General features: G+C 41.7%; 1 protein-coding gene and 1 pseudogene across 1 annotated transcript in view; both read left to right on the top strand.

Moving 5' to 3' along the window:
* TBC1D5 (TBC1 domain family member 5) overlaps nt 1-14181 on the top strand; it is a 625580-nt gene that overhangs the window by 515069 nt on the left and 96330 nt on the right. The gene's annotated exons all lie outside the window — the stretch shown is intronic.
* LOC133776274 (heterogeneous nuclear ribonucleoprotein A3-like) lies at nt 760-3001 on the top strand (annotated as a pseudogene).

The raw sequence follows: 14181 nt of genomic DNA, 5'->3' as shown, positions 1-14181 counted from the left end.
GTTAATAGACATCTGAATTGTTTCTATTCTTTATTAAGAATAGTGCTGCTATGAACATTTCCTGTGCAAATTTACAAAATTTTTTTAAAGGCAGAATGACAGGGGTGCATGGGCAGGGAGAGACAGAGAGAGAGAGGGAGAGAGAGAGAGCTCTTCCATGTACAATGGCCAGAACTTGACCAGGCCAAAGCCAGGTGCTAGGAACTCCATCTGGCTCTGCCACATGATTGGCAAGGTCCCTAGGGTCATTATCTGCTGCCTCCCAAGTACATAAGCAGGGAGTTGAATTGGAAGTGGAGCAGCTGGGACTCAAACATGCACTCCAATAGGAGATGCCAGTGTTGCAAGCAATGGCTTAACCCACTGTGCCACAATGCCAGCCCCAGTAACTCTACATTGAACATTTTGAAGAACTGCCAAACTGTCATCTAAAATAAATATACCATATTGACCATCTTTCCAACTACACCTGAGGGTCCCAATTCCTCCACATCCTTGCCAACAGTTGCTGTATCTATCTTTTTTATGACAGCCTATTCTGATGGGCATGAAATAGTATCTTATTGTGGTTCTGATTATCTGATGACAAGTTATGTTAAACATCTTATCAGCCACTGTGTGCATCTTTTTAGAGAAATGTTATTTCAGATCATTTGTCCATTTTGGATTGGGTTGCCTTTTATTGTTGAGTTGTAAGAATTCTTTATATATTGGGTCCCATATTGAACTCGAGTTGGAAGAGGCGAGTCCGGTCTCAAAATGGAGGTAAAACCGCCGCCTGGTCGCTCCCAGCCCGACTCCGGCAGTCGCCGCCGCCGCCAGGGGGAGGAGGGCCATGATCCAAAGGAACCAGAGCAGTTGAGGAAACTGTTTATTGGTGGTCTGAGCTTTGAAACTACAGATGATAGTTTGAGAGAACATTTTGAGACATGGGGCACACTCACAGATTGTGTGGTAATGAGAGACCCCCAAACGAAACGTTCCAGGGGCTTTGGTTTTGTGACTTACTCTTGTGTTGAAGAAGTGGATGCAGCAATGTGTGCTTGACCACACAAGGTTGATGGGCGTGTTGTGGAACCAAAGAGAGCTGTTTCTAGAGAGGATTCGGTAAAGCCTGGTGCCCACCTAACAGTGAAGAAGATTTTTGTTGGTGGTATTAAAGAAGATACAGAGGAATATAATTTGAGAGACTACTTTGAGAAGTATGGCAAGATTGAAACCATAGAAGTTATGGAAGACAGGCAGAGTGGGAAAAAAAGAGGATTTGCTTTTCTAACTTTCGACGATCATGATACAGTTGATAAAATCGTTGTTCAGAAATACCACACTATTAATGGGCATAGTTGTGAAGTGAAAAAGGCGCTTTCTAAACAAGAGATGCAGTCTGCAGCTGGATCACCAAGAGGCCGTGGAGGGGGATCTGGCAACTTTATGGGTCGTGGAGGAAACTTTGGAGGTGGTGGAGGTAATTTTGGCCGCGGTGGAAACTTTGGTGGAAGAGGAGGCTATGGTGGAAGAGGTGGTGGCAGCAGAGGAAGTTATGGAGGAGGTGATGGTGGTTACAATGGTTTTGGAGGTGATGGTGGCAACTATGGTGGTGGTCCTGGTTATAGCAGCAGAGGAGGCTATGGTGGTGGACCAGGATATGGAAACCAAGGTGGTGGATATGGTGGAGGAGGAGGATATGATGGTTACAATGAAGGAGGAAATTTTGGAGGTAACTATGGTGGTGGTGGAAACTACAATGATTTTGGTAATTATAGTGGACAACAGCAATCAAATTACGGACCCATGATAGGGGGCAGTTTTGGTGGAAGAAGCTCGGGCAGTCCCTATGGTGGTGGTTATGGATCTGGTGGTGGAAGTGGTGAATATGGTAGCAGAAGGTTCTAAAAAACAAAACAAAACAAAACAAAACAGAAAAGGGCTACAGTTCTTAGCAGGAGAGAGAGCGAGGAGTTGTCAGGAAAGCTGCAGGTTACTTTGAGACAGTCGTCCCAAATGCATTAGAGGAACTGTAAAAATCTGCCACAGAAGGAACGATGATCCATAGTCAGAAAAGTCACTGCAGTTTAAACAGGAAACCCTTCTTGTTCAGGACTGTCATAGCCACAGTTTGCAAAAAGTGCAGCTATTGATTAATGCAATGTAGTGTCAATTAGATGTACATTCCTGAGGTCTTGTATCTGTTGTAGCTTTGTCTTTTCTTTTTCTTTTCATTACATCAGGTATATTGCCCTGTAAATTGTGGTAGTGGTACCAGGAATAAAAAATTAAGGAATTTTTAACTTTTCAATATTTGTGTAGTTCAGTTTTTCTACATTTTAGTACAGAAACTTTAACACAATGCAGTTTCGAAGGTGTTTCCTTGTGAGTTAACAAGTAAAGAAGATCATTGTTAATTACTATTTTGTATGAATTTTGCTAAAGTTAACTGTAAAGAAACACCTACTGACTTGCGGGTTAAGGGGAATCTATTCTCCCCATTTCCAAACCATGATATGAATGGGCACTGACATGTGGAGAGAATAGATATTTGTATGTTTGCAATGTGTGCTTTAGATAAATAGGATTGGGTATTTAAATTAGCATATTTGTGAATTTAATAGCGTTAAGATTACCTTCAAATGAAAAATCTCAAAATTCCTATTTGGTTTTGTGCATTTTCTTTCAAAATGTAATCTTATGATTTTAGTGTGTTAGATTTGCTGAGTCCTAGCTGTGTTCAGAACATCTCCATTTACCTTGGTCACATTTGAACTGCTGCCATAGTTTTTGGGTATAAAGAATGTCTACTGCCCTCTTCAAATTCTGGGAAGGGAGGATAGTGGGTGTTTTCCCACTCCTACCTTAAAAACCATTCTTACACTTCAAAATATAGGACCACTAAGCTTGCTATATCTGAGCATATTAGTTGGGTACCTTTATTTTTAAAGCACAAGAGGCCCATAAATCTGATTATTTTCCATGGTTTACCTTTTTTTTTTTGTTGGTTACAAGCTCTCAGCAAGAGAATAAAATTCATGTATTATTGAACCTTAAAAAAAAGAATTCTTTATATATTATGGATATAAGACTTTTATCACATATGTGGATTGCAGATATTTACTCTGGTTTGTAGGTCAGGTTTTCACTGTCTTAATGCTGTCTTTGGAGTACACATTTTTATTTAAAAAAATCTTTATTTTAAAGAGTCACAGAGAAAGAGGGAGATACATATATTTTTATATGGGATATATATATATATATATATATATATATATATATCATATATGAGAGAGAGAGAGAGATCTTCCATCTACTGGTTCTCTCCCCCAGATGACTACAACGGCCAAGCTGGGCCAGATCGAAGCCAGGAGCTTCGTCTGAGTCTCCCATGTGGGTGGCAGGGGTCCAAACACTTAGGATATCTTCTGCTGCTCTTCCCAGGCCGTTAACAGAGAACTGGTTTTAGAAGTGGAGCAGCTGGGACCATCAACAGGTGCCCATATAGGATGCTGGCATTACCCACTATGCCACAGTGCCAGCCCCACACATTATTTAATAAATACAAATTTCATAGGTACAACTTTAAGAATATATCAGTCCTGCCCCCCATACCAGCCCTCCCACCCCCACTCTCATCCCACCTTCTACTCCCTCTTCCATCCCATTCTTCATTAAGATTCATTTTTAATTATCTTTATATACAGAAGACCAACTCTATAGTAAGTGAAGATTTCAACAGTTTGCACCCACACAGACACACAAAGTATAAAGTACTATTTGAAGACAAGTTTTACCATTAATTCTCATAGTACAACTCTTTAAGGACAGAGGTCCTACACAGGAAGTAAGTGCACAGTGACTCCTGTTGTTGATTTAACAGTTGACACTCTCATTTATGACGTCAGTGATCACCTGCCCACACATTTATAATTTTGACAAAATTCAACTCATCAGTCTTCTCCTTTAGCACTTGTGCTTTTGGTGTCGCATTGCCTAACCAAGATGACAGAGAATTATCCCTGTACTTTTTTCTAAGATTTTCATAGATTATTCAGCTCATATATTTAGCCCTGTGATGTATTTTAAGTTGATTTTTGTGGTTAGTGTGAGGTTGGGGTCCAGGTGTATTCTCATACCAGTTCTGTTTATGAGAAGTCTGTCCTTTCCACTGTTCAGTTACGTTCCCTCTCTGTCAAAATCAGTCAGCCCTAAATGTGAAGGTTCATTTCTGGATTCTCAGTTCTGTTCCATTGATGTAAGTTGCCTGATGCTAGTACCACGATTTCTTCATTGCTAGAACTTCATAGTTTGTTGAAACTCTTGTTTATCTTTCTCAAAATTACTTTAGCTATTCTCAGTTACTTGAATTTCCATATGAATTTTAGTATTAGCTTTTCAATTTTTACAAAGTTTCTTTTTATTTTATATATGTATGTATTGTTATTGTTTATTTGAAAGACAAGACAGAAACCAAGAGAGCTCTCCCATTACCTAATGCCAGCAATAGTCAGGCTGGACCAGGCCGAAACCAGGAGTCAGAAACTCATTCTGAGTCTCCCACAAGGGTGGCAGAGACTTAACCCCTTGAGCTGTCACCTGCTACCCCACAATGCATGATTTCGCAGGAAACTAGAATTAGAAGTAGACCCAGTACTCAAACCCAGGTACTCTGATATGGGATGCATGCATCCTAAGTGGCAAACACTGAACTGCTGTGCCAAACACAATCCCTTTAAAAGATATTTACAAAAAAAAAAAAAAAAAAAAAAAAAACAAACCTTTGTGTGTTATTATAGACATTGCTCATTGTTTCCCCTTCCATTTAACAAGTCATCTCTCTAGAGTATTTCAAGTAAGGTTCCACCAGGAAACAAGAACTCTATTTCCAAGGAAGGTAATTACTAAGAAAGAAATGGCCTCCTAAGAGTCTCCTTCATGCAGGGAGGGTGACCAATTAACACCTTCTCAGCCTCCTTTCTGAGTCACTATGAGCTATGCAGCCATGTTTCTTCTCACTGCTTCAAAGGTCCAACATGGATCCAAGATCCCAACTAACTAATTTAACTCTTCGGAAAATAAGCTCTTGGGGGTGACGATTTAGTGCTGAAGGGAAGATGACATTTGGGCTGCCCATCTCCCCTATCAGAGTCTCTAGGTCCGAGTCCTGGCCCTGCCTGCAGTCGAGCTTCCTGCTCCCTGGAAGACAGCATCTGATGGCTCAAGTAGTTGCATCCCTGTCCGCCATGTTGGAGACCTGGATTGAGTTCCCAGCTCCAGGCTTCAGCCTGACCCATCCCTGGCTGTTGCAGACTTTTGAGGACCCAACCAGCAAATGCAAGTTCTCTCTCTTCGCTTCTCTCATTTTCTCTCTCAGCTTTTCTAATAAAATAAGGTAAATAAGAATCTTAGAAAAAAGAAAATAATCTCTTTTTTTAAAGATTTATTTATTTGAGAGGAAGAGTTACAGAGAGAGAGAGAGAGGAAGAGACAGACAGAGAAGTCTTCCATCCAGCGGTTCACTTGCTAAATGGCCTCAGTGGCTGGAGCTAGGCCAATCCAAAGCCAGGAACCACGAGCTTTTGGGTCTCCCGCATGGGTGTGGGGGCCCAAGCACGTGTGCCATCTTCCACTGCTCTCCCAGGTCATGAGCAAGGATCTGGATTGGAAGTGAAGCAGCTAGGACTTGAATGGCGCCCATATGGGATGCTGGTGCTGTAGACGCAGGCTTAGCCTACTATGCCACATAGTAACCTCTTAAAACAGTTATTTTCTTGAAGTACGTCTGGCTGCAGACTAGGAAAATTCAACTACCTCTTCTTAAGAAGTGGCCAGTGGACAGCTCCAATTTGGAGCAACCCTCTCTGCTATTCATAACCTCGCAGCAGTAGAAATCCTCTCAGAATTAGAACAGAGAGCAGGCTCTCCAGAGTAGGCAGCGTTCTGAGCGTTTCCTATCATGCTCCCTCATGCTTCTCCTACTCTGCTTCTCATTCATTCAGCTAAAGCAGGACTTGTACGTCTAAACGTATCCCACTCCTAATTGTTACTGCCCTCCAGGATGCCTGGCACTCAGTTAATGTCAGCAGTTTACCCACTGCTGAAATGTTGAAGTACTTCTGTATGCGGGCACTTTACCAAGTCCATGTAAAATGCATAGCATGAAAAACTGCATGGAACCAAAACATTTACACCAAAATAAACTTTTTGTTAAAAAGAGAGAGAGAGAGAGAGAGAGGTTTACTTATTTATTTTCTTGACAGGCAGAGTGAGAGTCAGCTCACTCCCCAGTTGGCCACAATGGCCAGGGCTGGTCCAAGCCGAAGCCAGGGTCCTGGATCTGTGTCTGAATCGCCCACATGGGTGCAGCGGCCCAAGCACTTGGCCATCCTCTGCTGCTTTTCTAGGTGCATTAGCAGGGAGCTGGATTACAAGTGGAAGAGCTGGGCCTCGAACTGCTGCCCTGATACAGGGTGCCATTGTCAAGGTGACACCTTTATCTGCTGTGCTACAACTCTGGGCCCTAAATGTAACTCATAATTCCATTTTCCCCCAATTTTTGAAGTACCCTTATATAAAAAAGATGAGGAAATATAAGATTAAAGAGAGGCACAGCAGAGCTTTCCAAATTTGGGGGAGTTTCCTCCTGGTTCCCTGCCAGTCCTGGTTGGTCACTGGCCTTGGCATACAGTTTGTTTTGTATTTGCCCACCACCCCTGCACATAATATAATAGAATAATTAATAGACTAATACAGGAGCCTGCATTGTGGCATAGTGTGCAAAGTCACCACCTGCAATGCTGGCATCTCGTATGGACACAAGTTTGTGTCTGGCTGCTCTACTTCCAAACCAGCTGCCTGTTAATAACCTGGGAAAAGCAGCAGAAAATGACCCAAGTATTTGAGCCCCATGCAAGAGACCTAGATAAAGCTCTCTCCTTCCCTCTCTCTCTTATAACTCTGACTTTCGATAAATTAATAAAATCCTTTAAAAAAACACACACACTAATGCAGTGGTACCTGTAAGATTAAACCTTCCAAAGGGAAAATCTATTATCCACAGTCACCTTTCTGGTTTCTGAGAAATAACTGTAGTTCCCAAAGTAGTCTGGGGATGGAATTCAGGTCTTAGAACTCAGATTGGGAAAAATTTACATATTTATTTTTGTGAAGCCCTTTCTAAAATTTAAGTTTTCTTACACTATTGATGAAGGGATAAAGTACAGTAGTACTCAGAGTACCTGAAACATTGTCATTCAAAGTGATCACAGCTGTTTCACGTCACATTGCAGTTGATGAAGATACCTTGCAATACCATTTACAGCCATCACTTCTTCAAAATCACCATGATTAGACCAGCCACTCGATCTTGTTACTTAATATATTACTATAAAAGCATATGTCTCTGTGCTACAAAATTTATTAAATATTTTCATTAGTTTTTCAGTATAATTGATTTCCTTTATGACCCTCTATATTTCTTCTAGTGCTTTTCAAAATATTACTCTGAGAAGGAAGCCAAAGTCTTCGCCAGAAGCAAGAGCACTCTGTGGCACAAAAAAAAAAAAAAAATACCAAGAGCCAGCGGCATAGATAGCAGGATGAATGAGCAGCTTGCAGATGGTGTGCCAATCATTACCACTCAATATTTGAAGGGGCTTTGGTGTCAAGGGTTATTGATTAAAACTAGAATACCTCCCAGTGCTGTGCACTGCTTAGAGAAGCTCACATCTGAGGTCAGGTGTTTTCATAATGGCACGTGAACTCTGGAACACAGCAGCAGTCCATCTGTGGGGACTCTTCTCACAGGGCTTCTCTGTGCTGTAACTCGACACACTTTTGTATACGGAGAACAGGCCCAACAAGAACATGGAACTTGACCATGTGCATTGTTTATATTTCCATTCTGATTGTTTTTGCTCTTCATTTGGAAACTTCAGAGTTCATTATTGCCACTTCAGTGTTTAAAAAAAAAAAAATGCAGCACACACACAACAAACAGTGTATTGGGCAGCTGTGTGGTGCGGTGGCTAAGCTGCTGCTTGGGATGCCCGTGTCCTGTACCAGAGTGCCTGATTTGAGTCCCGGCTCTGCCTCTGATCCAGCTTCCTGCTGTTGTGCACCCTGGGAAAGCAGCAGATGGTGGCTGCAGTGCGTGGGTCCCTCACACTGTGGGAGATCTAAGCTGAGTTCCCAGCTCCTGGCTTGGACCTGGATTGCAGGCACAGGAGCTGGAACTTGAACCCCTGTACTCCAGTGTGGCATGTGGGCATCCCAAGTGGCAGCTTAACCCACTGCACCACAACACCTGCCTAGGAATGTTTGTTACAACTGTGTTTTCTCTTTAAATAATGAAGATTGGGAACCACTTAGGAACAGACAAATGGATACACAGATTGCTTTAAACCGCCCAAGTAAGCATGTAGCCCCCTAGCCCCCGCTAACACAGAAGGAAAGCAAAAGGTGAAGAATTTAGTTCTACTGAGAAGACCTGGCCTGAATATTTTGAGGTCCACTACTGCCGCAAACTGAGGAGGCAGGTGTTTGGTGCAACGGTTGGGACACTGCTTGGGCCACGTGGATATCATTTCAGAGGCTCTAGGATCAGGTCCCAGCTCCACTCCTGACTCCGCATACCTACTAATGCGCACCTTGGAGGGCAGCAGGTGATGACTCAAGATCTGGGTCTCTGCTACCCACGTGGGAGACCAGGATTGAGTTCCTGGCTCCTCTGACATGTGGGGAATAAAGTCGCAGGTTGAAGCCATCTGTATCTGTATCTCTGCCTCTCAAATGAATAAAATAAATAAATAAATAAATAAATAATTTTTAAAAAGAAACTTGGTTAACCTAAACTCCTATTTCCCATATATAAAAATAGCAAATTGAGGGAGGGGTATGTATGTGTTCCTCTGACATCTTCTCTGAATACTCAATTTAAAAATATAAATACATTAGAGAAAGAAAAATGTTTTATTTCTCTTTTGGTGTCTATTTATTGTATGAAACTAGAGTGGAGCATGACGCACAGGAGGTTTAAAATGCTTCTGTGCCATCTGAGATCCTGGCCTGCCAGGGGGTGGGTAGGGATGCCACTTCAGAGCCTGGGCCTGCTCAGTGGGTGGAATGGGACTGGCATGGGTTCACAGGTTTTGTCTGTGTCTTTACGCAGTTAATGATATTTTTGCTTCCTTATTTTTTTATCTTTTCGTCTTCTAAATTTTTTGAATTTTTAATCTACAGTTACGTGAAGGAGAACTATCTAAATTTTTCTATCAGTTGCTTTAAGATTTTTAATACCTAGCATGTTTGCTATGAAAATACATAGGAATTATTAGCATATAAACCAGAGGTTATTTTAATCATATTAATTATATAATTAACTATATTAATTATTTAACATAATTTACAACATTACAAGTATTTATGTTCTTGTTTTGCTGAAGATCTATATTAACTTGATAAAAGTATTACATCTACACAGCTTGGATTTTGTAATATTAATAAGACAAACTAGGTTTTATTTTTCCCAATGTTACATTTTTGCAGTTTTATTTTATACTGAGTACTTGAAATTAATTAATTAAATTGACTCCTGTTATGGCTTATTTCAAAAATAGAGAAAGAGAACTAGTTTAGACAGAGAAGATGTGGCTCAATATACTATTATACATAAATACACATAGGAAAATGATTATTGTCCTCAATCACAAATAGTATAAAAAGAAAATCAGCTCTTGAATTGATGGCAAAGAAGGAAGTAAGATACAAAGTCTTGATTTGACAGCAGTATCCAGGTGATACCAGTCATGACTGATATATGTGTGTGCTTTCGCATGTGTATTTTAAAAAGAATTTTTTGAGCATGTAGGATTATAATGTCCGCCTTGTAGATCCTGTGGTGACTGTGTCTGTGTTCAGTGAAGAGGTCAGTGTGTGGCAGTGAGAGAGAGAAATGGTGAGACCTTGTGAACCCTCCAGCCACCAGTGACTATCAGACCACAGATTTCCCCAGCTTTAATTACAGGCAAAAGAGAAGACAAAATTAGCATTTTAATATAGAAATATCTTAGGCTTTAGGAGAATTATGATAAATCTAATGTTGCCTAGTGAACCAAAGAGGGGATATTACAACAAACTGTCTCCTTAGGAATATTTGTTTAAATAAAGGCAACAATACTTCATCCTTATCTTTTTGGGGTAATTATTGGTATTTCAGGCTGTTCTTTGTTTCAGGTTTAAAATACCTTAAGTTTCTCTCTCTCTCTCTCTCTCTCTCTCTCTCTCTCTCTCTCTCTCTCTCTCTCTCCTTCTCTCTCTTTCTCTTTTTTAGTAATTGGCAGTGTTTGTTTTCTGTGAAACTACAAAAAGAAAAAAATTCTATTGGCTTGGCACTAACAAGATAATTATTTTGGGGCGAGCTTTCCTCTGCAGCTCCAATTCTCCCATGCTATGGCATCTCTGCACTTGGATGCGTTTACGTGAGCTCATTTCCGTGATGGCGAATTAAAGCGACTTTTCTACCATGGCTGAGGCTTGCCCACCTGTCTGCCCGAAAACACCTGCAACATATGTTCGCGTAGCCCTGGAATGCTTCGCCTTGGGGTCCTGGGAAGTTCCCCCAGAGCTTTTTGCTTATAAACAGCTGAGCAATTCGTTTCTCTAATGATGGTTGCTTTTCCCCCAGCATTAAGGCAATCACATATTCACTAAAATAAGAATCTCATTTTTCATCAAAGAGAAACATTCGACACATTTTTACAGTGCGGTTTCTCCTTCTAAGCCTTGTTTGTCCTCTTTTCTAATCTGGCGTGCTGAAAGAATTGCAGGTTGGTAGCAAGATACTAGATGAAAGAAAACTAAGTAATTCTTCATCTTGTCACATGCTTTGTTTTCTTTACGCCAGACATACGTTATGCTAGCCATATAAATAATGGTTTCCCATAAAACAAGCACTACATGAACTTTGTCAGTTTAATGTAAAAGCTGTGACCAATAAACTGTAAAATGATAACAATTCGGACCTACTGGAAGAAATCACTTTGATTATTGTAATCTTGTAAGCTAGGAAACAAATACTATGTTAATAGTTTAGTATGCTTTTATGCCATTTAAAATATATATATAGATGTATTCATATATGCTTCTGTAGTGAGAAGTAAGACAGCCTCCCCCCATTATGAGACCCACTGTACATGATACATTCCCCTAAATACACATTTTTACTTTAAAAGATGTAATGTTCTGCAGAATCTATCCTAAATTTATGTATGATTTTCAGAGTATAAAACATTGCTTTTCCTACCTATTTGTCATCATGGGTTTTAGGTTGTCAAACTGTCACAGATGCTCTCGATTTCAAGGTCTGCTGTCAGTTCTCAGTGGTATCAGGAGGTAGTCATTGCTTCCATTTCTTTCAGTTTTTATCAAGTGCCTGGCACAACACAGTGCCAGGCACTCAATTTTCGTTGTGTCATTTAATCCCCTCAGTCTTGCAGGTGATGAAACAGGAGCCAGAAGCGTAGCTAACTCCTCACAGTTGCTCAGCTGGTAATGAATGGGGCAGAAATCCGAGTACAAGCCTGATTGACTTCTGATCCCTCTCCTCACCCACCAGGCACCCTGTCCCTCTCAAGCTGACAAGCCACGTGATGTTTGTGCTTTTGTTTTCAACATGTAACTAGAATTCTACACTCATTCATACAGATACTCAATAAATTAGCACAGTTATCTCTGAGATTGCACTTTTCAGTTCTGTGTGTATTTTTTAAAAACTTTTATTTTATTTTATTTTAAAGACAGAGTTACAGGGGAGGCAGAAGAGAGAGAGAGAAATATCAATCTTCCATCCACTGATTCACTCCCCATATGGCTGCCGCTGCTGGGGCTGGACCAGGTCGAAGCCAGGAGCCAGGAGCTTCTTCAGGGTCTCCCAGATGTGTGCAGGGACCCAATTGCTTGGGCCATTTTCTGCTGCTTTGCCAGGCCTTTAGCAAGGAGTTGGATCAGAAGTGGAATAGCCAGGACTTGAACCAGTGCCCATATGGGATGCCAGCATCATAGACGGTAGCTTAATCCACTGCACCAAAATGCGAATCCCAAGTTCTGCGTATATTTAAAATAGCCCATCTGGGGTCAGTGTTGTCCCACAGCAGGTTAAACTGTCACCTGCAATGCCAGTGCCAGCATCCCATTAGAGCACTGGTTCTAGTTTTGGCTGTTCCACTTCTGATCCACCTCCCTGCTAATGCACCTGGGAAAGTATATGATGGCCCAAGTACTTTAGGCTCTGCCACCCACATGGAGACTTGGATGGAGTTCCAGGCTCCTAACTTCTGCCTGGCCCAATCCCAGCTGTTATAGCTATTTGAGTGAAGCAATGGATGATAGAGCTCTCTCTCTCTCGCTCTCTCTCACTCTCCCCCCCCCCCATAACTCTTATCTGTCAAATAAATAAATCTTTAAAACATAAAAATTGCAAGCCTTTTGAAAGCTGTACTGTTTTGACTGTGCTGTTAGATGAGTTGTATCAGAGATGATTCAAAAGGAGATACCATCTTCAAGTGAGGAACAGGAGTTAGAGGATCAATCCAGAAAGTACCATCTCTAACAACCTCTGTTGGTTGGGTTTGATTTCATCAGACTTGAAATAAGGAAAATTGCTGCAAACATCTTGTAGCTAATTGTACTTCTTGCAACATCTTGTAGTAAGCTATACTTAGTGTGAATTAGCATTTAAATATTTTATAGTACTATAACAAAGTGAGTCCGAACTTAAAATATTGAACTGTTTCCAGTGGGATCGTGGGGGCAAGGAAAGGGAGTTACATGCCCTTCTGTGGATTTCAATTGAAGAGGATGGCCAAAGGCATCCATTCATTGTTCATACTCACTCTGCGACAGCATGTGTGTTCTGCCTGAAATGACATTAGGGGCAGGTTACTGTCATAGGATATACACCTCAGAAGTGAAGACCGGTAACTATAACAGGTTAAATTGATTTCAGTTTTATCTCTTCCATTGATTGCTATCATTTAAGCACTATTTGTAAATTGATTTTATGATCATGCTAAACTAACCAAAGCATTTTGGAAAGTCAAAGCACAGCATGGGTTTTGTTTTACTATGTTGAATTTGTTTTGTTTTGTTTTTTCATAAGTTTCCTTCTAGGACTGTTGTTTCTACCGACATCAGTTCTGTTTCTATAAACCACTTTGTCCACAAGACTTTATACAGTGCCTCCCCAAATCCAGCCTGTCTGTGCAGTGGATAGAGTTTCAACATTGTTCTTATTTTCTGACCATAAAATAAAATTATGGGCCAGCGCCGTGGCTTAACAGGCTAATCCTCCGCCTTGCGGCACCGGCACACCGGGTTCTAGTCCCGGTTGGGGCGCCGGATTCTATCCCGGTTGCCCCTCTTCCAGGCCAGCTCTCTGCTATGGCCCGGGAAGGCAGTGGAGGATGGCCCAAGTCCTTGGGCCCTGCACCCGCATGGGAGACCAGGAGAAGCACCTGGCTCCTGGCTTCAGATCAGCGAGATGCACCGGCCGCAGCAGCCATTGGAGGGTGAACCAACGGCAAAAAGGAACACCTCTCTCTCTGTCTCTCTCTCTCACTATCCACTCTGCCTGTCAAAAAAATAATAAATAAAATAAAATTATGAAGAGAAAAGAGCTCCAACATGGGGCCACTTTTATGACACAGCAAATTGTCACTTTTTGTGACACTGGCATCCAATATCAGAGTGCCAATTTGAGTACCAGCTGCTTCAGTTCCAAACCAGCTCCCTGCTAATGTTCCTGGAAAGACCACAAAAGATGGGTCCAAGTACATGGGCCCCTACCTCCCATGTAGGAGACTACAGGGAAGTTCCTGGCTCTTGGCTGTGCCCTGGCCCAGTCCTGGCTGTTGCATCCATTTAGGAAGTGAACCAGTGGGTGGAAAAAATCAATCTCTCTCTCTCTCCCTCCCTCTCTCTTTAATACTCTGCCTTTGAAACAAATAAATCTTTCAAAAAAAAAAGAAAAAAGGCCTGCGCCGTGGCTCGCTAGGCTAATCCTCCTCCTGCGGCGCTGGCACACCAAGTTCTAATCCGTCGGGGCGCCGGATTCTGTTCCAGTTGCCCCTCTTCCAGGCCAGCTCCCTGCTGTGGCCCGGGAGTGCAGTGGAGGATGGCCCAAGTGCTTGGGCCCCG

Source organism: Lepus europaeus, chromosome 2 (assembly GCF_033115175.1).
Source record: "Lepus europaeus isolate LE1 chromosome 2, mLepTim1.pri, whole genome shotgun sequence".
NCBI lineage: Eukaryota > Metazoa > Chordata > Mammalia > Lagomorpha > Leporidae > Lepus > Lepus europaeus.
This window is presented reverse-complemented; position numbering and strand designations above follow the sequence as displayed.